General features: G+C 40.2%; 1 long non-coding RNA gene across 1 annotated transcript; it reads right to left on the bottom strand.

Annotated features, from left to right (window-relative positions):
• Positions 1 to 2,524: 2,524 nt before the first annotated feature.
• Positions 2,525 to 24,025, bottom strand: LOC125714921 (uncharacterized). Its single transcript, XR_007383887.1, has 3 exons — positions 23,994 to 24,025; positions 3,628 to 3,838; positions 2,525 to 2,989 (listed from the first exon to the last, which is right to left on the bottom strand). It is a non-coding gene; the product is annotated as an uncharacterized LOC125714921 (long non-coding RNA).
• Positions 24,026 to 25,984: the final 1,959 nt, after the last annotated feature.

The following is a 25,984-nucleotide window of genomic DNA, read 5'->3' as shown; positions in this document are numbered from 1 at the left end:
AGTGTTATACACAATCGATATCTCTGCCCTGTTCATCCAGTTATCAGCTGCCAAAGGGCCAGAAGATGAGTCTAGCAGGACATGACTGAATACTGCAGACTACCAACAATATCTGAGATGGGTCTTTATGTTTCCAACCTTCAAGTGTTTCAGCTGAACAGAAGTAAGCAGCTAGTGCTGGAACTGATAAACAGGAGTGCTGGGTTCATTTTATGCAGCGTTTGGGGCTTGTTTGCACCTGGCAGGCTGGTCATACCTGCTCAAATGTCATTGGTTATGCGATAAGCCCTTCCAGATTCACAAAGAGAAGTGAACAGAGACTATCACCTTCTAACCAGACAGTGATTAATGGGATTTTTGTGCTAATGAGGCCTTTGCGAGCTTTCTAATATTCACTATACTATTCACTATGTAGAGAGGGGAGGTGTTTGTCCTTAAAATAACAGAACACCAGAGACTTTCAAAGGTTGTGTTATGAAACCCCAGTTGATATTAGACAAAAGTGATCATTTATTCTAAAGTATGCGTTCATGGTTTCCTCTCGGAATCTATACTCCGTCATTGCTGACATTTAGTGGTGTTGGGGTTGTACCTCTCTGGGTGTGTCCGTGCGAAGAGCAGAAGTCCGAACACCCAGCAAGAAAACACCTGCAAATGTTTAGCCTTTGAACTAGATACTCTGGCTTTAAAGTACTCTTTGATATTCTATAAATTGTGTTTTGAGGATTTCAGGTACAGGAAGATTATATTTTTAGGCACCAGCTGCTTGAGGGATATAATTTTGACCAAGGGATTACCTATAACTGTTGTCCCACCCTGTTTATAATACATTATGAATGCATTATAATACATTATGAAGGTATCTATGATGCATTATAATGAGTGCTTTAAAAAACTTCAAATCTATTCGACTCTGAACAGGACAAGCAGTTACCGGAGATGGATGGATGGATGGAATATATTTGAAGAGATCTGCACATTGTGCATCACACAAACATATTATTTTGTCCCACTTACAAAATATGCTGGCTGGTCGTGTGTTTCCACGTTGCTGTGATGCTGTAATACACAGCTCCTGTTTGTGTGCACCTGATCTTTCATCTTCCACTCGCATCTTCCTTGTGACAGGGTGTCCTTTGTCGCCGTCATGCTACAGAGATGCTATAGTAGCTACACACATTAAGACTGGGACCATCACTCAAGCTACAGAAATGTTTCCTAGGGCAAAGCACTGCACTCCATGTCCAGCTAAAAGGATTAATGGAATGTAAGTTGTGGGAAAAAAAATTCATGGCAGGTAGATAAAAGCAAGAGGAGTTAGACAAATAGTCATGAAATAGTCAAATAAAATTCCAGTCATTTGGGAAATGGAGAGAGAGTGAAGATGGGTCATACTTTAAAAGGACAGACTTTGCTGTGATGTTCAATCTGTCTGACTTCTCAAGGGCCTCTGCCTGACCGGATCCGCCGCTGGGCAATGTCACCGCATGTCTCAAGAAGTGCCATTAATTGTGAAAAATGTGGCATTAAATAAACTGTTGTTTTTACCTTCTGTCCTCGTAAATTTTTAAGTTTTTTGAGCAGCTACTACGTGGTTACACCATCCGTAATTTAATGAAGGTGAGGTGGAAAAAAACGGAAATATGTTGGGACGATCTGTCAGACCTGTGGTGGGCCTCTGGTTTAATTTGCTGTTCTTCATGCTCTCACCGAAATCATTAATACTGTTATTTGCCTGCACATGCTCAGTGGGTTGCGGCACAGCCTCACACCTGCAAGCCAGGGACTCCGATTCCCCACCCAACTTTCGCTGAGTGCAGGTTGCATGTCCTTGCTGGGTTTGCGTGGGTTTTGTCCCACAGTCCAAATACATGCAATTTAGCTGAACTGGTGTCTCTAAATCCCTCTATGGTTTGTATCTAAGGCTTTTTTTGGGATAGGTTTCAAGCTTGCTGTGGGTAAGTGGTTATGACTAATAGGTGGATATTTGCACTAATACCTCATAGACATCTCATGCTATTTAATAACTGCCTATCTGGCATGTAATTGCTTTATTCTGTAATATTATAATATTGTAAAATTATGTAAAATATTTTTATAATTATACCATGTTTCTGTATAGTGGTAAATAAAATGACAAACATAATGGAACATTTTTAAATTAAAATATGAAATATTTTAATTCCAAGCTAAAAGATTCATATTAATAATAATCCGATGGCTAATATAATGTTTGCATACTACATTTCTTTCCTACTTTAAATAGTCAAAGCAAGTCGATGCGAGATACACAATAAACATTTAGCAGCAGGAATTTATAGCTGACGGACGCGTCCTTGCAGCTCTGTTTGCGTGACAGTTGAATGAAACGCCGTGGACATAACCTTTTTCTTCCAGTGAGATATCGATGACACGCTGATGGATTTTTAGAATAGTGACACCAAGCGCACGGCACTTAAACCAAGTACACCACTCAGAAAATAATGAATCTTATTAGCATATTAATTCACACACACGAAAGTCAGACACGCATTCCTTTATGATTCTTTTTGCAGGGAACACGTTTCTGAAGCCATCTTCGTACACGAGAGAAATTAGCAGTCTAAGTATGGGGGGTGAAGAAAGGGTTTGGGGGAGTGGAAAGGCTTCTGGCATGTTCTTCACTTGATGGATGTTATTATATGCAAGCAAGGCAATACAATATGATTTAATCAGTAATTTCATTCCCAATGACTTCAGTCCCTCTCTTCAATTTGATCTCTGTTTCGCACCAGTAGAACAGAGTTAATTATGTGCATTAGTGCTTTATTGACAAGCCAGGGGCTTATTGCCTGGAGGACTGTATAAATGAGAATGTTTTTGTTGGGATTCTGGTGCCATATATGGTGGAGAATACGTGTGTGGTGGTGTGTGTACTCCGTGTCGTTCGAGACGAATCAACAGCAGCGATTTCAGGTACATCTGTCAGCATGGGGCGCACCTGCGGTACCTGTAATGTTAGAAATAATTTAATAATATCTATTTGTAACAATAGTACAATGTGTCCAATTGTATTATCTTCATGTGCACATTTTGGTGATTAAAGTCAGTTTGGTAACACTTAAATCAGTCATATAAACGCATTATACATACATACCCTCATAGTGCATTATAATGCATTCAAAAAGTATTATAAACACAGCAATATATATACATATTTACAATAAGACAATGCACATTATCTAAGTTTATTGATTTTATTTATCTAAGTTTATTTATTTATTTATGCATTATGAATGCTCTTGTCTATAATGATAAATACCTTCATAATGCATTATACTGACTATTATATTGCATTGTGAGGGTATCTATAATGCTTTTATATAACTGCTTCACGTAAGTGTTACCGTCAGTTTTGTCGTGCATCCTTGATTCTACGTAGAGACTGTTTTTAGCCCATCTCTCCAACGGAATTCTGATGGTACTTTGTACCTGACCTTACTTTAAGCTGGGTCTGGCTGCCTTTGCTTTTTGGACTTTATCCCTGTTAATCCGGGTTTTCCGTTACGGGCCAAGGCACACCAGATCTCTGGACTCCGCAGAGTCCGTGGAGTCAGGAGTCCTAGACTGAATGTACCGGCCCGTCACCTGTGACGGCCACGCCGTGCGGAACCGCAGATCGTTCCTGGGGCGTAGTCACGGTGGAGTCGTCTGAGGCATCCTTCAGCCGCCGTTTAATTGCCTGTTGTGATGACGGAACAGCCCCCAGGAAGACATTCACACACTGAGCGTAAACTGCTTTTTCTTCGCCGCAGATGGCATTGAATCTGTGACAAATGTTGAAGGGCCAGAGGCGCACCTGTGACAGGATGGAGATGGGGGGGAAGCGGTGAAGGATTGTAAAAAAAAAAAGCCACCAATCACAACAGTGCTGAAAGCTTCTGTCCACAGAAGTCCATTGTTTTCCATCCTGTGTATCGAGACCCTCTCTGTTCCCCACACATATAAAACATCAACACCATTCTGACAGCTACGGCGACCGCTAAAATTATTTTATTGCTGCAATGGCACGAAAACACGGATTATTAAAGATCGAGCAATGTCGCCGAGTTGTTGAATAATAATTCCAGATTGTTTTATTTTAATCAAATGTGGACATCTGTTTGTTACCCTGAGTTGGCTTAAATACACAGAAATAGTTGCATCACCAGTCATATATCTCCACCCGTTCATTAAAACTAAAAATGAGAAAGGAGTGCCATTATCCAGTGGTGAGACAGGCAAATGTTTTAGAATCAGACAGCCGAGATAATATCTAAGAATATGCAAATAAATGCCAGTATCTGTTTGAAGAGAAATGGGGAAAAAAGGTTTGCAGCCTAATACAATATTGATTAAAAGCTAAATATTCACTCTGAAATCAGACTTATGCTATAAGCCATGGGTTTGCATTCTGTTTAAATAACCTTATTGGAAAAAAAAAGTCCCATCATTGACTAATTCATTTTTTAGGGCATTTCAGATTCTCTTCAAAATGAAAATTGTATTTTTCAGCGCATTTTTCTCTTTGATGAGTCTAACAGGAAAGGGTTTCATTCCCTTAAAGGACAAAATCGCTACTTTTTATTTCCTTTGTTGACGTGAGAGTCGTCGGCACTTCAGGCAGCGAGGAGAACTCGGCGCCAAAACGAGCCCGTCCCGGCTGCACCCAGTGTCCATGTCAGCCGTGATCGCCCGTGACAGAATGCGGAATTAAAAACTGGATGGTTGTAAGGAGAGGGCACGCGGAGAATGATCTTGCATAATAAAGAGCAATTATAATACAAGATGACAAAATTCCAATTAGTGTATTGTTTATACATCAAAGGACCCAGATGGTTCTAAGTCACCGTTTGGTAAAAAAAAAAACTATGAATACAGTAATAGCAAAATTAACAGTGGGAAGAAGAAGAAGAAAAAAAAGCATTAGAGGACAGCGGACGTTAAATATGCATATATATTAGATGCCGCAAAAGCTTCAGAGGAAACGATAAAAAGTATTGTTTGGTTTTTCTCATTTAAATGCAGAATTAGCATTTCAAAACCTAAAAGCGGAAATGAAATAACAGCATGGTTTTGCTGCCCTGGTACTGCCACAGCCGCCTGAAATCGGTTCTGACATTGCAAGGGCATATGTGAATAAATGGAAAATAAAGCTACAGTTAAATATTTATTTTTTGAGACGTAAATACAGGAATGCATAACCAGTTATAATCAAGTATATAATGTAAGAAAATGCTTGTTTCAAATGATACATATTGCCTGATTTTTAGAGTCTGATTTTAATCAGGAAGTGCTATATAAGTTTAAAAATGCTTTATACATCCACATTATACAGATTGCATTCCGGTCAGAATGGGACATCTCCATCCATAGATTTATAGATGACATCCATAGAGCACCTGGACGCCTCACTGGAATATCAGCATTCCCTCAACAATCACATTTTATATGCTTTCACTCTGTAATGTTACAGATAGCACAATGCGATTAAAACATACTTCCCCCAATTTCACAGCTCTTAGGCCCCTAGCCTGGCAGTGTCTCTGGGAGAATCAGGACTCTGCCCCCCCCGTTAATCGGGCTCACTGACTGTTAATAATTATGCACAGGCACAGGGGATGACGACATTCCGTTTAACCTTCTTTTTAAGCTTTAGGTAGATCAACATTCTCTTTAGGGCGAATTGGGTTTTGGACTGGAGTCTCACTTCTTTCACGGTGCCTTTTTAGTCGCGCTCTCCAATACTTCCATCTCAGCCAGTGGGTAATATTTGTGGTTATGGTGGGGAGCAAGCCAGGGAAAATCTGAAATCCCATGCACGCATTATGTTCTTAAGGTTTCGACCACATGGCATTTCCTAACATTTTTTTGCATTAACTGCTTGGATGCTAACAGCAGAGGTAAACAGACTACATGCTTTCATGAATAATCATGCAGCCAGTAGCATGCTAGCTTGCTAATGGCTTTAATTTATAACTCCAATAGTCCTAGTTATGTTGTGTTGTTGGAAAGTTGGTGCTGTCATGTTCATTAAGGTGCCCCTAAACTCTCAAACAGGGGCACCGTGGTCCTGCCCTGATTCTATCTTCCAATTAATTTCAATATGTCCCATTAGGTTGAGACAGGAGTTTTGCGCTGGGAATTGTAGCTTTTTAGCCCATTCTCAGAAATACACATCTTGAATGTGGGTCAGTTCTTCTGTTTACCAGGAAGTTTACACAATGCACATTTAACCCTGCGCCTGCTACATTCTTTATTATGAGCCCAAATAATTTTCCAGTGTTATTCTCTATTAACCCTAAAAGTTTAGTAGTTGCATTGTTTTTCCTGAAATCTAATAATATTCAGATTGACGTCTTATAATCCAGGAAGATGCACAGTATGTAAAGGTAAGTGATTTGGCTTCACACACTCCTATGCTGATGCCACCCATGTACCACCTTTAATTGGTAAAAATTATTTTTTTCTTGGCACTAATGCTCCCCAATATCCGCATATATTCCCTTGGTGAAAGTTTAAAAGCTTGGACATGACTAACTCTCCTTTCCCACCCCCCATTGACTTAAACAGTTTCCAGGTCACATAGAAGCTGACCTTTCAAAATGTTTGTTTCTCCATAATTCACTACTTGCCAGCATTCACATTATTAAAAGTAATGTTGTCCAACGTATACATTTTTCTCAGCACTGTAACCTTGATCCACTAAATAAATACTGGAAAAAAAAAACATTGATCTTTCAGTTTCAACATTCCACGCAGAAAGGTATCCCAGATTCTCCAGCCTGAAATAAGAGGTCAGTAAGAGACGGGTCTTTACCCAATTTTAAGTATTACGTTTGGGCATTGGTGATTTGCCTGCTTTGGTATTATGGAGACATATTGAGGTAAATTAAGGATATCTGCAAAGGTTAAAAGCTATTCTCAATTCAACCATGGCTTTGAAACAATCAGATTTCACTCCCTGGTCTCAAACCACATTCCATCCTCATAAGGTGGTGCACTCTGGAGAGCGAAGATCACACTGGATGTAGATGATTTTTTTCCCCTCTAATTTTTCATAGCTGAGTCCTTGTTCCTAATGGCCCCCCAACCTTTTTTGTTCCCAAAATGGGACTAGAGGGGTTTTACTCTGTGCAACTACATTTGCAGATGAAGGAGCCCAGCTTAAATATGGGCTCCTTCACAAAAGCTCAATGCAGTTGAAGCTGTACTCTATCCCAGGTAGACTGTACCCCATGGACTTAGACTGTACCCCATGGACTTAGACTGTACCCCATGGACTGTTATTCAGTTGTGACAGTCTATGAGTACAACATGGTTAAAGTTCTCCAGATTGCAGCCATAATTATGGCTTCATACTAGCAGGTTCATACTGCAGAAGTTTACTTAGTTGTGTACAGCATGTCTAAGGGAGATAATTACTTTTCTGTCTATCTTCCATGTCCTATTGTATGTTCTAAATCCATCCATCCATCCATTTTCCAAACCACTTATCCTACTGGGTTGCGGGAGGTCCGTTGCCTATCCCGGAAGCAATGGACATGAGGCAGGGAACAACCGAGGATGGGGGACCAGCCCATCGCAGGGCACACTCACACACCATTCACACACACATGCACACCTATGGGCAGTTTAGTAACTCCAATTAGCCTCAGCATGTTTTTGGACTGTGGGGGGAAACCGGAGTACCCGGAGGAAACCCCACGATGACATGGGGAGAACATGCAAACTCCACACACATGTAACCCAGGCGGAGACTCAAACCTGGGTCCCAGAGGTATGAGGCAACAGTGCTACCCACTGCACCACCATGCCGCCCCACCCACTGCACCAGTATGTTCTAAATCAATAAAAAAAAAGTATTAAAGAAGGAGTCTATTCACTGGAGACTTTGTGTCAATGAGTGGAAGTTAAATAAAGGGAAGAGGATACATGCACTTGATTTCCTGATGTGGAAAGCAGTCTTTTAATATCTCTAGCACCTAAATTTAAAATAGCCATAGAGAAACCATCTCATTTAATGCAGAGTCTGGTTATGAAAATAAGGCTTCTAATCAAGTGCTGTAGCCGATTGAAAGCGGCGGCAACTCTCAGAATAACTTTTAGTATGTCAATGGCATAGAGTTCTGCTGGTGAGGAGGCTTGTGTGAGTTTTACTTACCCAAACATGTTCTGAGGGGAGAACGAAAAATGATTGGTTTAGAGAGAGATTGTAGAAGAGGTGGATGAAAGCAACTAGAGGAGGCAGGACCAAGACGTCTGATTGGTTAGTCCTGCCTCCTCTAGTTGCTTAGACCCACCTCCTCTATAATCTGACTGGTTCTCTCTCTGAACCATTTTTCATTCTGCCCACAGAAAATATTGGTGTAAGTAAAACTTCTGTGTTCATTGCCCATTAAAGATCATATTAAGCAAAGGTAGATGTGAGGGCAAGGCTGATCCAGCTTTCAGACAAACTGATTTCATTATGCAGGAAGCACTTAAAGACTGAAATTTTGTTCTACATTGTAAAGTGGGGACAGCAGAAAGCTGTAACAGCAAATATATGAGTTTGTACCCGTGAACCAAACTTTCAAGGAAAGCAAACTCATTAACAATCTATGGACACCCCCTCTGAGCCAGCAATGTGCAAGTTTCCACATGGTTTATGGAACGTTCTGCAGGCAACGATAAAACCCGTTGACTGGATTCAAAAGGGTGCTTGCAATATATGCTAATAATATTTGAGTGCGAAATTTCATAGCACCACCTAAAGACATGTACAGTAACAGTTTCTGAAAAATGGATCCTTTGGGACTGCAATTATTTTGTTCATTCATAATCCAATTCTTGTTCACATAATCCTTTTATATGTTCACCCAACATTCTACCTTTAACTCTTAGCACCAAAATAAGTTCTCCTAACTCAGGAAGAACCATGTAAGCATGTTCTGTCACCCACAGTTGAATGTCCATGGGTCTTTTCTCGAAGAAGCACCAAAGGACTATACATACTGTATCTTGGAGATCATCATGGGTTGGGTTTCCTGTAGAAAACTGCTTTTATAGCTGTTATTACCATTCGACCATTGTGTTTGACTGTTTTCTTCTCGAGAGAGTAACATTTTCCGTGGTTTGTTGGTAGATTTTCACCCCTTTTTCCTTCATATGTTCAACTCTGACTTTAATATGAATAAATCTACTTCACTTTAGATTTGATGTATTGATTACACGTCTGGCTCAGATCGAGAGTAGACAATATTTTTACTCAAGTTTCTTGGCATGAAGGAAACTGGGAAATAAGGACACATGATACTTCTCTTGCTTTTTTTATTACATTTTGCCATCTTATTTTGTTTGGATTACGTACAAATGTTAGATGTATTCAGGCACATATTAAAATACATGATTATAAACACAAAAAACTAGCTGTGGAAATGTCTGTTTTTCAGGAATGAGACTACCTTGAGTGAATGGTACATAACTATGCAAATACATAACTAAAGTGGAATATGTGACAAAACAGGAATGTGAAATACATAAATAAAACAAAATACTTAACTAAACACTAACAGGGAATGTGAAATAGAGAACCAAATGGAAATACATACCGATACTAGTTAATTTTAAAATATAAGTTCATATGTTCAAAACACACAAACAAATGAAAAACCTATTCTAGTAGGGCCTTCAGCCAATGATAAGGACGCACGATTTGGTAACAAGATAGTATTAGCAGGTTCTGCTGTAAAAGGCAGTACACATCACACAATTCTTCCTTTGTCCATGTGGCAGTATTTCAAATGCTAAGCTCTCACAATGGGATGTAAAGAGTGCGTGCTTTGTGTGCCAGATCTGTGAATCACCTGGCACCTTGTATCTGGCCATCGGACAGCTATACAAAGCTACTATACAGTGCACCAAGTCGGTGTTTTAGCTTCTGTTTTCATCCTTGCTATACATTCAAGTTTGAATCAGCTTTAGCTTTGTCACAACAAAAAGACGGTATACAGAGCTAATGGACAACTATGGTACTACTTACAGTCAAAAACAGCTTTGTCGACTGCCAAAGAACATATGAATGGGTTATAGTCATGAATGTGAGAATTTTTTTTTACCAAAAAAGCTACAATAAAATACAGTGTTTACTTTTCATGAAGATCAATTAACAACACCTTAAGTTTTATGTATAGTAAAATTGTCATTTGTTGCTCCAATATAATGTTGTTTAATCTGTTTTCCCCACCTAATCAATGTTAATATAATAAAATTGATTACCCCCAAAAGCAAAATGATCCGTTTAGACAATGAACCTGTATCATATGAGTGGATCTTTAAACTAATTTTAAAAATGAGAGAAAACTGATGTCATGGTAAGGAATTTGTGAAAATGACTCAAACATGGCACTGATTGGGATGAGTTCTATCTACATTTAATGCTATTCTCAGTCACTGCCACTCCTCAGTGGTCTGTCTTAGGCTGCCAGTATAGGTCTTTGAAGTTCGATATTGCATGAACAATACATTAGTAGCTCTCTTAAGCTGGATCCACAAGTCACCTCTATAGTGACTCATTCCAAGTTGAGAATAAAGAGGTAAGTGTGGGAGGTGAGATGAGAATACAGATTTCTAAGCTGGCCGAGGGAAATGCCTTTCAGTAAAGGAGGACCACAGACCCCCAGTGTCCCTACAACAGAGCCAGCCAGTCCGATCGACAGCAAAAAAGTCCAGTTTCAGGACTGCGACCGCATTTCGTAGAACATAATCTGGAATAATTATTCCCATTCCCTGAGAAGAGCCTCCATTAATGGTTTTCCTGTGCACTGGAAAAATGCCCTTGCCCCAAGCTATGCACACCCTTTCTCTATAACCCATACATATGAAGATTTTTCCATCTCTACTAGGGGGTGGTTCTGTTTTCAATATACCACGCAATCTTAACCTAAAACATCTTGTCGAATGTAGCTGCATGTGAAACAGATGAGCACAAACTTTCTGACTGCAAGCAGCTACAGGGTTAAGAAAGAGTGTTCAGGGTGGAACTAATGCATGCTTTTTATACTCTTAAAACTCTCTTTTCCAAGGTGCAGAGGCCAAACAAAAAATCTTTATACATAGCCTTGATGATAATGAAAATTGGGTAATGCTTTACATTCAGTACACCTTCATAATGCATTCATAGACCATTCAAAAGCAGCATGCAAGTACACCTTAAACTCCTAACATCACTTTTATATACACTGATAACAAACATTACATGATTATACAACTATAATGTTTGTTATTATTATATAATGTTTGTTATTAATGTTTATTATTGCTGTTAAGGAAAATTAGGATGTTAAAGTATACATGCATGATGTTTATGAATGTTTTATGAATGCTTGATGAATACATTATGAATGTGCACTGAACATTTTATGAATGTAATATACAGTTAGGTCCATATATATTTGGACACTGATACAAGTTTAACTATTTTTCCTGTTTACTGAAATATATCACAATTGAAGTTATACAGTTGGCATGGACATAAAGTGCAGACTCTCAGATTTAATTTTAGGGTGTCCACATTCAAACTGGATGAAGGGATGAACGAGTTTCAGCTCGTTAACATGTTCCAGCCTCTTTTTAAAGGGGCCAAAAGTAATTGAACAATTCACAAGCTATTTCATGGACATTGAACAAGCTATTTCATGGACAGGTGTGGGCAATTCCTTCGTTATTTCATTATCAATTAAGCAGATAAAAGGCCTGGAGTTGATTTGAGGTATCTTGTTTGCATGTGGAAGATAGAGATGTGAACATACAACATGCGGTCAGTATGTAGGGCTTTCTTAGCCTGCAAAAACAGAAAACAAAACTATTTGAGAAATTGCACAACATTAGGAGTAGCAAAACCCAAAGTTTGGTACATCCTGAGAAAGAAAGAAAGCAAGCACTGGTGAACTCAGCAACGCAAAAGGACCTGGATGTCCACGGGGATGTCTAACAGTGGTGGATGATTGCAGAATCATTTCTATAGTGAAGAGAAACCCCTTTATAACAGCCAACCAAGTGAACAACACTCTCCTGGAGGTAGGTGTACCAAGTCTACCATAAAGAGAACACTACATGAAAGCAAATACAGAGGGTTCACTGCAAGATGCAAGCCACTCATAAGCCTTAAGAATAGAAAGGCTAGATTGAACTTTGCAAAAAAGCCAGCACAGTTCTGGAACAGCATTCTTTGGACAGATGAAACCAAGATCAACCTGCATCAGAATGATGGAAATAAAGTATGGAGAAGGGCTGGAAGAGCTTATGATCCAAAGAACATCGTATCATCTGTAAAACATGGTGTGGAGTGTGATGGCCTGGGCGTACATGACCGCCAGTGGCACTGGGTCTTTAGTGTCTCTTGATGATGTGACACAGGATGGAAGCAGCCGAATGAATGCTGAGGTGTTCATAGACATCATGTCTGCTCATTTCCAGCCAAATGTAGCCAAATTGATTAGGCGATGTTTCGTAATACAGATGGACAATGACCCAAAACACACAGCAAAAGCAAGCCAAAAAGCAAAGTCAGTCACATGATCTCAACCCCATTTACAGTAGCATGCATCTAACTTGCTAAAGACTAAACTACAGACAGAAAGACCCTCAAACAAACAGCAACTGAAAGCTGCTGCAGTAACGGCCTGGCAGAGCATTAAAAAGGAGGAAACCCAGCGTCTGCTCATGTCCATGAGTTCAAGACTTCAGGCAGTCATTGCCTGCAAAGGGGTTTCAACTAAGAATTAGGATTGAACATTTTATTTGCGATTATAATAATTTGTCCGATTACTTATGAGCCCTTGAAAGGAAGGGATTTTGTAGAAAAAGTACTTTAGTTCCCCACATTTTTATTGAATCTCTTTGTTTTTCTCACTGAATTAAAGCTGAAAGTCTGAACTTCAGCTGCATCTGACTTGTTTTAAAATTTATTGTGGTGATGTACAGAACTTAAAAATTGAAAAACTTCGTCTCTGTCCAGATATTTATGGTCCTGACCATAAAAAGCATTATGAAAGTGCAGTTAATGTAAAAAGTTACCGAAAATTGGTAGAATATTCGGAAATCTTTACATTAACTGCACCTTCATAATATCTTTTTAATGAATTCATAGAACATTCAGTACACCTTCAAAATGCAGTAGTAATGCATTCATAGAACATTCATAAGCAGTATGCAAATATAATTCTAATATTTCTAATTCTAATATCCTAATATAACTTGACAGCATTATTATATTTTAATAGAAACATTATAATTGTATAATCATGTAATGTTTGTTATTAATATATAGTAAAGCTGTTATGTCAGGATATTAAGGTATACTGCACTTACATGCTGCTTATGAATGTTCTATGAATGCATTATGAAGGTATAATTAATGTTAAGCATTACTGAATCTTCTTTTGTTTTACGATACAGTGATCCTATAGAAGCGAAAGATGTCACTTATTACGATGTATTAATTAAAAATATTTGTTCAGACAAATATACTTATTATCTAGCTATTTAGTTTCCAAGCATTTGTGTTTGTAGCAAACTGAATCCCAGACAGATGGATCGACATATCACAGGCTTCCCTATTCGAATTTTACAAATTCTTTAATTCAGTGTCTCCCAATCCCATCCTAGGAGACCCATAGAGGAAAAATGTGGACTATCTGGCAGGAAGTTCGGATGGAGAAAAAAACATGGACCGACTGTGGGTCCCTGAGGATTGGATTGGGAAACACTGCTTTAGTCCATCCAGATCCCAGTGTCATTTTGCCATAATTTAAGCATTTTATCCAAATTCCATGTAATACTTCGAGGTAGAACACAGGGTTTTCTAAGTAATCTAAGTGAAAGATCTCTTGTGATTCACCCCGTTCTAGTGTACAGGAGTCTCTTGCCATGTAGAGCTTAATATACTTTGCTCCCTACAAGTTACAATTATAGGTAAACATCCTCTAACAGTCAGCTTTTCTGTTGAGCATGAACTCCCACAATGCAATCTGCATGCAAAAAAAAACTCCCACTAGATTTCCTCAGTCATTTAACCAGACTGCTGTCAAGTAGCAGACACAAATGTAAGTGTGCTGCAAATTTAACAGTAGTCTTGGCGCAATTAGTAATCATATGACAGAATATTTTTAATTCTTGGATAATTGTTTTTAATCAAATCCATTCAGTGGGCATTGAGTAGTTACTGCACCTTGTTTGGGCAAACATGTTATTTTTCTACACCACTCTAGAGCTGCATATAGACATGAGGTAGTATGCTGTTGGACCGTAATGAATAGCGTGTCACCAATGTCAGCAATGATGCAGCAACTGCATTTATCACTGCAGAGGCGATAAACATTCTCTCTTGAGTAACTGCTATTGTGCTGCAGGTCCTTTGGCCAGCTGTTTCTGAAGCAGAGCCTTTGTAAGGTTTTCTTTTGTTCAGCTGGATTTTTGAAGCTGTCAATAGCCTGAACTGGAAATGTCAACTAGCAGTGTTAAAAAAGAAGGTCGTTTTTAGTTCATAGGGCACTAGCCATGGTAACTAAAAGGGGAACCCTGCCTTTGAAATAGTTCATTCACTAACTTTCCCCTATATAGGAAAATCTACATAGCTTACTTTATAAAAAATGATTCAGTGAAAACAGAAATGGTTCTAGGTACTACATTCCGATCTCTATGTTGGTATCCTAGCAACTTGACATTTGAAAATAGCAAATTATATTGACAACATAAACAGAATAAAGGAGATAACGTGAATATGGATGAGTAAGCCTGTATTTTATTGTTATTATTTAAAAATGAAATGTCAGTTTTTGTAGATTTTGCTAGTATCAGAACTTACTTTTTAAAATTAAAATAAATGTGCTTATACACTTTTTTTGTATTATTCAAGGTCACTTGACAGCAGGCATCACCTTCACACAGCACACTAGTGTATATCCTCTGTGCAATTTGCAGTGCATTGTAGGCATTTTATAGTGCATTATATAATGAGTCAGATTTGGTGGACTCACTACATTGCTTACTATTTGGGTAACAGGGAGCGATTCACAAATAGAGCTTCAGTTATATTCTGTTGGGGCAGAGGTAGAGCAGCACAAAGTCATGTGCCGACCTCTTCCATGTACCTGTAGCTAATCTCTGATAATAAAAAAAGAGCCTCCCATGTCGCAAATGTGGTGTCTAGACCTTGATGTCTGGACCTGCACCCGCCTGTGGTTCTGACACCTGTCTTGGTTCTTTGCCTGCTTCTCTCTGCTTGAACCAAAATGGCTGCCTTGTTTTCCTCCCCAGCCCCCACCTCCTGCTTTGTTATACTGCAAATTAGGGGCATGTTCTGTTCTCCCATTCCCTTCTCACTTGGATGCATTTATTGGCCAATTGGAGAGAGTGCACACAGTCAGGGATAACACAGGTTGTTCTCCTCAGAAGTCACAGGCTCCTTTGGCTAAGAATTTTGGCTATTGACATGGATGTTAACATGTTGTGGTTTGGGGCAATTTTTAAGCAGACAATGTACAGTTAAAATGTACTTCTGCTACATGAGGTTACCCTTTGTTTATGTCAGGAAAAGGTTGATAATCCCCTTGATCTCAGTTTTGGGAAATGCACAGATCTCATTTTTAGTAAAACATTTTAGTTATCCATCGCTTTTACAATGTCTTTTGAAGATTTTATATACATATAAAAGCAAACAAACAAAGGAAATCATCCAAAACATCAGAGCAGCCACCGTAAACGTGTAATCCGTGACGACTCGAGTGTGCACAAGGACAGGCGTATCCGGGTTCTGCGGCCTATCTCAATTAGCATCACAGTATTCCCCTCAGCAGTTGCTGATTTTCAAAAAAGATATGATAAAAAAAGTGTGATTATCTCCAGCGGGAAACAGTGGGAGTTTGCTATGCATCCTAGCTTTTGGGAATTCATTAGCTGTGGCGCAGTCAGACTGACAAACTACAGCACCGTGCCAAGAAATCTTATTAAAAGCAGCTCCCCGTATTCCTATGAAACTTGTATGTCAGCCTCTATGTCACTCCATTTGTAATGATGTCTTTTTTCCTTCTTTTGTATGAGTTTCCCCAAGGAAAAGTGAAAATTCTGAGTGACGGACCATGCAGGACACAACACGAGACATCACAGAAGACATAAATACACCCTGTACTCATTTCAGGATTGTAATTGTGCTTGTCCTATGGCTGTTCTCTGTCCATGGCTTCCAGTGTATTTTCACTTTTGTTCCAGAAATGCAGTTATATCCTTGTCAATTTCCCCCATTACAGCGTTTTGTAAGATACTTACTCTAGCCCGGGCAGTTACTAAGCTGCCAGTAAATGGAGACTTAAAACGTCAGAAATGTCTGCAGGAGAAAGGTATTTGTCCTGTAGTTCTTACTTCTTGACTGGTCTTTATCTCCTTTGACACTTGGATAAGGTGCCGTGGAATGGGCTTGATAAAGAGGACATGCTGTGTTCTGGCTCTGCTAATACTAGGTGGTCATCAACAGTGTTGAGCTTTTAAAGAAACACACAGTACCAGGAAAGTTCTGCAGAAGAATTGTGGCATTATGATGTGTCTGAGAAATTCATCACCTGCAAAAAGATGAGGCAGGGGACTTGATTTATGCAGGGGGAAAATGGCTTCAATGTTTAAATATTGTCTGTTGAGCAGCCCTTCTTGAAAAGCAGTAACACCTCAGTCAGTACCGGTGTCCGCCTCCTCCCTCCCTCATGATCTTCTAGGTCAAATGGTGTACTTATAGCACTTTTCCACTGAAACAGGAACCAGGCTGTACCTGACCCATACCGCAAAGAGACACTAATTATAGCGTGAGTCCAGCTTACTTCGATCTTCTACTGCAGAAGCGTCGGCTTGGTGAAGCCGCTGTCAGGTTTGGACAGCGACAGTGACATAAAGCCGTAGAGATGCTTATTTACTCTTCATGTGGTGTACATCATGATTTATGTGTGCTAATTTCCACTAAAAATCGCTGTCTTATGTTACCATCAAAACTAGTGGAATTAGCATTAGCCTGTGTATATTTGCATTACAAATCCATTCTCCTGTATTTTTTTAAGTAGGAGGATGGGAATTTTTAGGTTGTGAATTATCTGGAATGCATCAATACATTGTGATGTGATTCCTCTAAAAATTAATAATACAGTATATAGAATATGGCCCTTTTTCCTTCAGATAAAAACAGTGGAAAGCACTTATAGTAATCACGTTTATAGTGATCAACTGTTTATATGGATCAAAAAGCTTGGGACAGAATCATTCCCGTACAGATATTGTTTAAACAATTTGCTTATAGTAATCAAGTAGTCTGCATTATTAGTTATAATGATCATCTGCTTATAGTGATCAATTTCACACACACAGATGTGATCACTAAAAGTGGATTAAACTGTATTTGTTTATCGTCACAGATCACTGGTATCAGATGATAAGATGATGGTGAGGCAACCAGCTCAGTTTAGTCACTCTTTCAGCCCTGCTAGTACCTGTAAGCAAGGCCATGTCAGCTCAGGTACGGGTCAGGTAGGACTCAGATAATTTACAATGGAAAACCGTCTCTTTGCAGTATGGTTTGGTTCTTGGTGGTAGTGGAAAAGCGCCGTTAGTCTAATAAAGGCCCAGGGATCTGCGGAGGACTGTCCATGCTTCATTGAAAATAATGAGTATGGGAGACGTCAGCCGATCATGGCCCTCCGAGAGCAGATTGTTGCTGTGCGGCAGAAGCCCGCGTGACCTCATGTCGCCGTACCGTGCTGGGTCCAGTCAGCGCACAGATGGCCACACGCCGGACCTCCTTCCAGCCACATGCCCCACACGAGCCGCCTAATGAAATGTGGCCCTCACCACCGCTCTCGCAGCTTCCGTGCCCCCAATTTCGCCGCCGGCTACAAGACGCTTAAATGTCGAGGCCCCTGTGAGCTGTAGCAATGACTTTTTTTTGCTGGCTTTGTCTTGGGGGGAATAAAAACTTTGGTTTTCCATCTCTTCTCGGGCTCAGCCTACCTGCAGTGTTGAGATAGTAGCTTCTTTGAGGAATGCCATTCAGCTGAGTAGGATTAGCCCGTCTTGACTGTATTCTGCTTGTCCTGAAGGTTGTGAAGCCAACGTTAGACAGTGCTACCATCCTCTTATCCGGATTCTTAGGCCTTCCTGATATAATAAGGTTTGTTTCCTATTATGTATTCATGGAATATCCTTGACAGCTCAACTAATACTTATTTATCCACTGAATATTCTTCCCTTGATATTAAAATATTAGTTTATGGTTACTTTTTCAAACCATAGTCATACATCCCGTTAGTTGGCTATCCATAGCTTCTGGTGACACCTTGAATCTATGAAAAAAACAGCTCTTATCCTTACACCCATGCCAAAAAGATGGTAACATGTGAATTTTATTAGTTCGGAAAAGAAATGAGGACTGTTTAGTTTACAATCCTAATACGGTATGTTCCACAAAAAATAATATGTGGGATATTTTTACAGATTTAGCTGGTAAAATGTGGGAGATAAAATGTGTTTCCAGTAAAAATCAGCTTTTATTTACCCAAAGCCTTCAAATAAAAAACTGAATATTAATGTTGATGTCAAAGTAGTTTTCCGTCTAACATGATAAAAAAAGAGTATCCAACGATGTGTAAAATGTGTAATCCATACTAATTGCTAGTTGTAAACACATTTTTCATAAAAGAGCACAAAAGGTGCCCCTCTCAATAGTGCTCTTTAAAATTAACTTAATTTACTATTTCTACTTTAGTTTCTAATTAAAATTAAAAAGCAGATATGTCCTGCTTTCTTGGTCTGGCATTCTTGGCATTTTTAATTTGTTTTCAATCTCTTGGTTCCTTGGTTTTGTTTGATTCTGGTTCTGATCAACTTCGGTTCATTTCTCTTTGTTTTGCGCTCTGTCTTGGGTCCAGCTTGTTGATCACCTGACCTTGTCAAGTTCCATAACCCTGTCCTCTGTGAGTCACTTTGTGGCACTAAATCAGTCTTGGGAGTCGCACGCGGCCATACTGTGCAATTTGGAGGCTGTATTTCTGCTTAAGATTATATTCCACTCTCAGGATGCATATTAATTATTAGCTTAAATTTTCTTTAACGTAATAATAAGTATATACAGCTGGCATCATAAACATTCATGATACCATGTTTTTTAAACTATTACTGATATTCTGAGGTCCTCAGATGCTGACAACATACCACGAGAGTGAATCAGGTTCTTCGAAAAGCAATATCTTCAACAGCAACCAATATCTACTGCAGTGGGTATGAAAGGTCACAGAAAATGTATGGTGTCTGTATGATGCCGTTTCCAGCAGGAGATGAAATACCGAGACCTACTGTAAATGATGAAAAGCAAGAGGAAAAAGCATATACTTGAAAGGCGACCTCTGAAAGCATGCGGGACGCGTGACACAGTAGCTTTATGATGCTCAGCCCGTTAATGGGTATGGATCAATCCTAATTGGAACTGACAGCTGGAGTCTATTAGTAAGATTAAAATGTATCACTCTCAATGGGCCTGTGTGTCATCTTTGGGGAGCTGCTGCGGAAACAGCGTGTTGCTTCAAATATTTGGATGAGAAGAATTTTGGCGAGATTTGGTTGTGTATCATCTTGAGACAAATAAAAATACAAGTTTAGATTTTGTCACTGATCTATAAAAACTATGAATGTTCATTTTTTGATGATTGTGACTTTTAGCTATAGATGGAATAAGCCCATTCTCCTCCGTATACTGATATTGTTTGATATCTAATTGACCAATGACAAGATGTTTCATGAAGTCATCAATTTAACTAATATTTGTGTTTATACTAGTTAACATCCATCCATCCATATTCCAAACCGCTTATCCTATTGGGTCGCGGGGGGTCCGGAGCCTATCCCGGAAGCAATGGGCACGAGGCAGGGAACAACCCAGGGTGGGGGGCCAGCCATTCACAGGGCACTAGTTAACATTTGTATTCATAATGGTCATTTGTATGCATTACTTTATACCGCAAACTTTAACAATTTAACATTGATAGTTAGCTAACAAACATAATTGTTAATTGAGAATAGACTATATTGGCAAAAGTATTGGGACACCTGCCTTTACACACACATGAACTTTAATGACATGCCATTCTTAATACATAGGCTTTAATGTGGAGTTGACCCTTTGCAGCTATAACAGCTTCAGCTCTTGTAGGAAGGGCTGTCCATGAGGTTGAGGAGTGTGTTTATGGGAATTTTTGACCATTCTTCCAGGAGAGCATTTGTGAGGTCAGGCACTGATGTTGGACAAGAAGGCCTGGCTCACAGTCTCCGCTCTAATTCATCCCAAAGGGGTTCTGTCAGGTTGAGGTCAGGGCTCTGTGCAGGCCAGGCAAGATCCTCCACACCAGACTCACTCATCCATGTCCTTATGGACCTCGCTTTGTCCACTGGTGCACAGTCATGTTGGAACAGGAAGGGGCCAAACTGTTCCCAAGAAGTTGGGAGCATGAAATTCTCCAGAATTCACGGGAATTAAGGGCCCAATCCCAACCCCTGGAAAAATAACCCCACACCACAACCCCCCCTCCACCAAACTTTACACCTGGCACAATGTAGTCAGGCAAGTAATGTTTTCCTGGCTTCTGCCAAACACAGACTCGTCCATCGGATTGCCAGACAGAGAAGCGTGATTCATCACTCCAGAGATCACGTCCACACTACTTGGTGTGCTTTAAGGTACTGCATCCGATGCTTTGCATTGCACTTGGTGATACAAAGCTTGGATGCAGCTGGAATCCCATTCCATGAAGTTCTCTACACACTGTTCTTGAGCTAATCTGTAGGCCACACGAAGTTTGGAGATCTGTAGCTATTGACTCTGCACACTGTGCACCTCAAGATGCGTTGTCCCCACTCTGTGATTTTACGTGGTCTACCACTTCGTGGCTGAGTTGCTGTTGTTCCCAATTGCTTCCACTTTGTTATAATACCACTAACAGTTGACCGTGGAATATTTAGTAGCGAGGAAATTTCATGAATGGACTTATTGCACAGGTGGCATCCTACCATTATAATAATCGATACTTTATTGATCCCCATAGGGAAATTGCCTTTACGCCTCCCTCAACTTGCTTTATTTTCGTAGAGTAAGTTGTCTGCGAAGGGCTGCCACCCGTAGCAGTGCTCAGGGAGCTGGGGGTTAAGGGCCTTGATCAAGGACCCGCAGGCTAAGGCTGGGTTTGAACCTGCGACCTTCTGATTACAGGCACACAGACTTAGCCCACAGAGCCACACGCTGCCCCCGTATGAGTGCCCATATGAGCCTCCATAGTACCACGCTTGAATTAACTGCTCATTTTGCAGATGTTTGTAGAAGTCGTCTGCATTCCTAGGTGCTTGATTTTATGCACCTGTGGCTATGGAATGATTGGAAAACCTAAATTTGGGTGTCCCATTACTATTGGCAATATAGCGTATAAAGCAAATTTAGTTTGTATCTTGTTGATACTGACATATTTGATTCTTTGACAACAATCTACCTATGTTCATTTTAAAATCTAAACCGTTCCCTGATGGCCGTGAAAAGGTTTCAATTTCTTTTGATAAGGGTGACTTATGAGAAAATGCATTTTTTTCCCACACTTGTGAAATAATGAGTTTTTGGAAATACACGTTTTTCATTGGAAAGCAGGGATTTGATTTTCTTTATTCGTAGCTAACAAGTTGTATTATGCTAGCTAACTGCCGCATAAAATGAGGAGCAGATTAACCAAAATGGCCAAAAACTTCACACAATATCAAGTGCATAAAAGTAACAGAACAGCCATACTATAATTTCACATTTGCATGTCTCATCTTGTCTTGCTTGGATCAGGCTGTCAAACGGCAATTTCGCTGTGTGGATGGCTCCATCTTGCCTAATGTGGCGAGGGCCATGTTCCTGCACGTACCCAGCAGCCCCCACATCATGCCGAGCTCCCATGCGACTAGCTCCCAGCTCCCTACCGCATGCCCTCCACCGCAATTTACCTCGACTCAGAGGGCAATCAAGACGGGAACGCAATTTTTTCCCAGTGCGCAATTCTGGGAAAAGGTGCGGGGTAAATGAGAGGCAAGTAGCGATTGGAGGATTTCTTTGCTCATTTAAGCCTGGTAAAGTGGTAGTGGACTTGGAATCGGGGGGGGTGATGGTCACTACAGCTCCGTATTCCATCATGTGGGTGAGAGATTTTCTGCCAGGCACACAATCTCCTGATGGACAGGTCAGCTGTGCGGATGGATCATGGAGAGTAATGAAGGCAGAAATAATTGACTGACAAGGTAGATTACCCCACTGAGACAAAACAGAGTGAATAATATTTCAAAGGGACTAGCCTGGTATTCAGTAATGTGGCTCTGCACACAGAGAATCCATCCATCCCTCCATTTTCCAAACTGCTTATCCTACTGGGTCACGGGGGGTCCGGAGTACCTGTAGGAAACCCCATGCCGACATGGGGAGAACATGCAAACTCCACACACACGTGACCCAAGCGGAGATTCGAACCTGGGTCCCAGAGGTGCGAGACGACAGTGCTACCCACTGCACCACCATGCAACCACACAGAGAATAGTACTCAGATACAGCTGAACGTCATGGAGCGCTTGCTGAATATAATTACCAACACTTTTAGTTTGTTTCTGTGCCCCTGCCTCAGAAAACTATAAGGAACCTTATATTATAAGTGAGTCGATCTATTACAACAACCCTAAAGACAGAAGTGGAAGAAGCACATCCCATCGCTCAGGGTCTGCACACAGGTGCTATTAGTATTTATGAATCTAATGGTCCCATATGCAGTGTTCCTCCTCGTCATACTTTTTTTGGTACGGACGATGCAGACGTTCCACCAGAATTAGTCTTTTACTCCTGCCAGTAGATGGTGTACTAGTTAAGGATGTTAAAGGCTTAAACCGCAACCTGGGTGAGTTGCTTACAGTCTGCTAAGCATCAGAAGGACTGGACTCTGGAAAGAACCTGGTGGCAGCCCACCAACTCTGTGCCTTTTCAAAATCACATATATGCATGGAAAGGAGTGAGTTTAGGTAGGAGACAGGAGAATAAATGGACATAAAGACATGCGGGGTAGAGGGGGGGGGCTGTGTTTGCATCATCGTATGAGCATGGCTACAGAGAGGTAAAACCTGCAGCGGTCTCCCGAAGAGGAAGGAAGCCGGTCTTTTACAACACGCCGCTTCTTCTCATGACACAAAGTAAAACTGTATTCGCAGACAATTTATTACTAAAGTAAACGATTCAATAAATAATTGATAGCGACACCGGCTTTTTATTTAATGTTGCTGTGAGTAATTAAGTCCCAGGTGAAAGGAAGAAGATTCAGGCAGGGGAGTGAATCGCGCCCCTGCACAGATCCTGTGCTTTTCTGTGCTTCAGGAATATGAAAGGAATGAAAGGGGTATGTGCTGTAGCGCAACAAAACTGGGTCATTTTACACTGTTTTATATCAGCATCATCTACCTCATCATCATTTGATTACTAATCTGAAGGAAAAGCGGAAATATTCAAACTACTCATTTTAAGTATTTCATTATTATTATTATTAGTGTCTTTTTATTGGTCATACATTATATAAAACACAAAGGCTCATAAGCTACATAAGTATGTCAATCCCATAATAGAGCAGATAAATACAGAAAAAAGAGCCTGTTTCCTCTTTTGCTGGCTGAAGTAGGAAAATAAGCTACTGCTTCAAAGTACAGGAATGGTGCAGTGAAACCACTTTGCTGCACAGCAAGTGGAAATTCACGCTTTATGTAAATCTAGAAAATACAGTGATAACTGTTGAGGGAAAATGACTAGCATGAAAAAATAAACTGAAATATCGCAAAATCCATGGGCTTAGGAAAAGTTAAAAAGATAAGTAAAATGAGGAAAGAATATACATCGATTTCCATGAAGTGCCTACCTGATACTGGGTCGTGGTAAGCCTGGAGTGCATCCCTGGACGGGATTCCAGTGCCTGTCGGGGTGCATATTCACATTAACACCCAAACAGCAATGAGAATCAAAGACACCACACTGGGCCGACTGAAAGTCAAGAGGCTATAATGTTAGTACATTTCTGAACTGCCTCTGAAATGTTGTGTGTTTCAGTAAGAAGCAAGCATGCATGTTTAGTGGTAAATCGCATATCAGAAATGCCCAGATAACCCCCTTGCTTGCATAGCATAGTGTCTGAGAGGTAGCTTCTCTTGCATCGCCATTAAAGAATGGTAATTAACACCAGGGTTAGGGCAGATTGCAATCTACATACCGACAGCCAGGAAATCAGGCACTACTGTGGAATACATGCATGTGACCACATCCTTATTCTTATATTCCCTTAAACACATGTGGTGTTAGGCTATAATTACCACAACCGGGTTTATTTGTGGGGCAGAACATGCACTGCCCGCTGTACAGCACGTCCAGAATCCTGTGCCATGTTTGTCTAAGATGCCTGCAGGAATTTTAAGGGAATCTGGACCTTTTATTCACTAAATAAAGTTTAACATTATCGGTTCATAGTTTGCGTTTGGTGGACAGAGAATGGAGGTGGAATGGGCAGATAATGAAAGACAATAAACTTTTTTTTAAATGATAAAATATATTAAACACGATAAAATATAATAATACAATGGTATAATAACAGAATATGGAAGGATCTAGAAAACGGTTCTGGTCAAAAGCAGTTGCCCAACCATACTGATGCATAAATGTCACAAAAAGGTGCCCCATTCTACCCCAAAGGATTCTATTTATTTAGTGGGGGGAGAGCTAAGGAAGCATATTTTTCAACATTTTACGGGGGGTGGAACTGTAGCCTCTCATTCAAAGAGGGTTTGAGTCCTGCCCCCACGAACCCCGTGATGGATGACTGGCTGCAGATCTTCTTGAGGATAGGACCATATAGTTTTCTGCCAACACAAGTTTCCTCTCGTTCACATTTATCTCGAATATCCCCTTGGAAACGCGCAATGGCTTTCTAGTATGTGTGGGAAAATATTTAAGCTGTCATGCAGTAACTACCAACTCTGTCTTCAGTCTCAAAGCATTATAGTCACATAAGAACAGCACCCAAAAAAAACTTCAAGGTAAAATGAAAGGGAATTATTGATCCGACAGTTACTTGACAACATTAACATGGCTTGTTAGAGGACTCAGACATGCAACAAATGCTGTTTGATTTCACACACACACACACACACACACACATATATGTGTGTGTGTGTGTGTGTACTATATATATAATCACAATTTGACCACTTTCCTTGACTTTACTTAAGCAGCCTTCTTTAAATCCTTACGCGTCTACCAGAAGATATGTATTCATGCACAACTGCTGTTTTCCTGCTGCATGACGCCAGAGCTAATAGTACCTTTAAAAAGTACTTGAGTCTGTGTGCCATTTTTAGACCCCTGGAATGATACACATATACAAAATGGGCCAGCACTTTGATGTGATTAGTTTGCTGTAAAATGGCACGTTTTACATACAAACAAGCTAAACATAATTAAAGCCAACTTAAGCAAAGAGCTGTCCTCTGGATCACACCCTAATATATATCTAACATTCATTCATACATGTTTAGGTACCATGAGGGCTTTTAAGACAGGAAAAAGGAGAGAGACAGAAAGAGAGAGATGGTTTTAATAATTCATTTGATGAAGTTTAATCTTGGGAGAATAAAAAAGGATATTGATGTTTGAAAAATGCTAATTAAAAAAGGAACAGGCTTTTGCTTCAGTGCCATCAGTCTGCCCGGGCAGTTTTAAATTACATTGCTGCTTCGCCTAATGATTTCAGAGGCGCTGGCGAAGCCTGTAGGGAACGGGGCTAAAGAACGTTAGTGTAAAGCTAATGAGCGCCGAGGCTCTCTCCAGCACGGCAGAGAGCGCGAAGTAACGGGGGCCCTG

This window comes from Brienomyrus brachyistius, chromosome 19, assembly GCF_023856365.1.
Source record: "Brienomyrus brachyistius isolate T26 chromosome 19, BBRACH_0.4, whole genome shotgun sequence".
Classification (NCBI taxonomy): Eukaryota; Metazoa; Chordata; class Actinopteri; order Osteoglossiformes; family Mormyridae; genus Brienomyrus; species Brienomyrus brachyistius.
The sequence above is the reverse complement of the archived record's forward strand: the minus strand, read 5'-3'. Positions and strand labels throughout refer to the sequence as shown.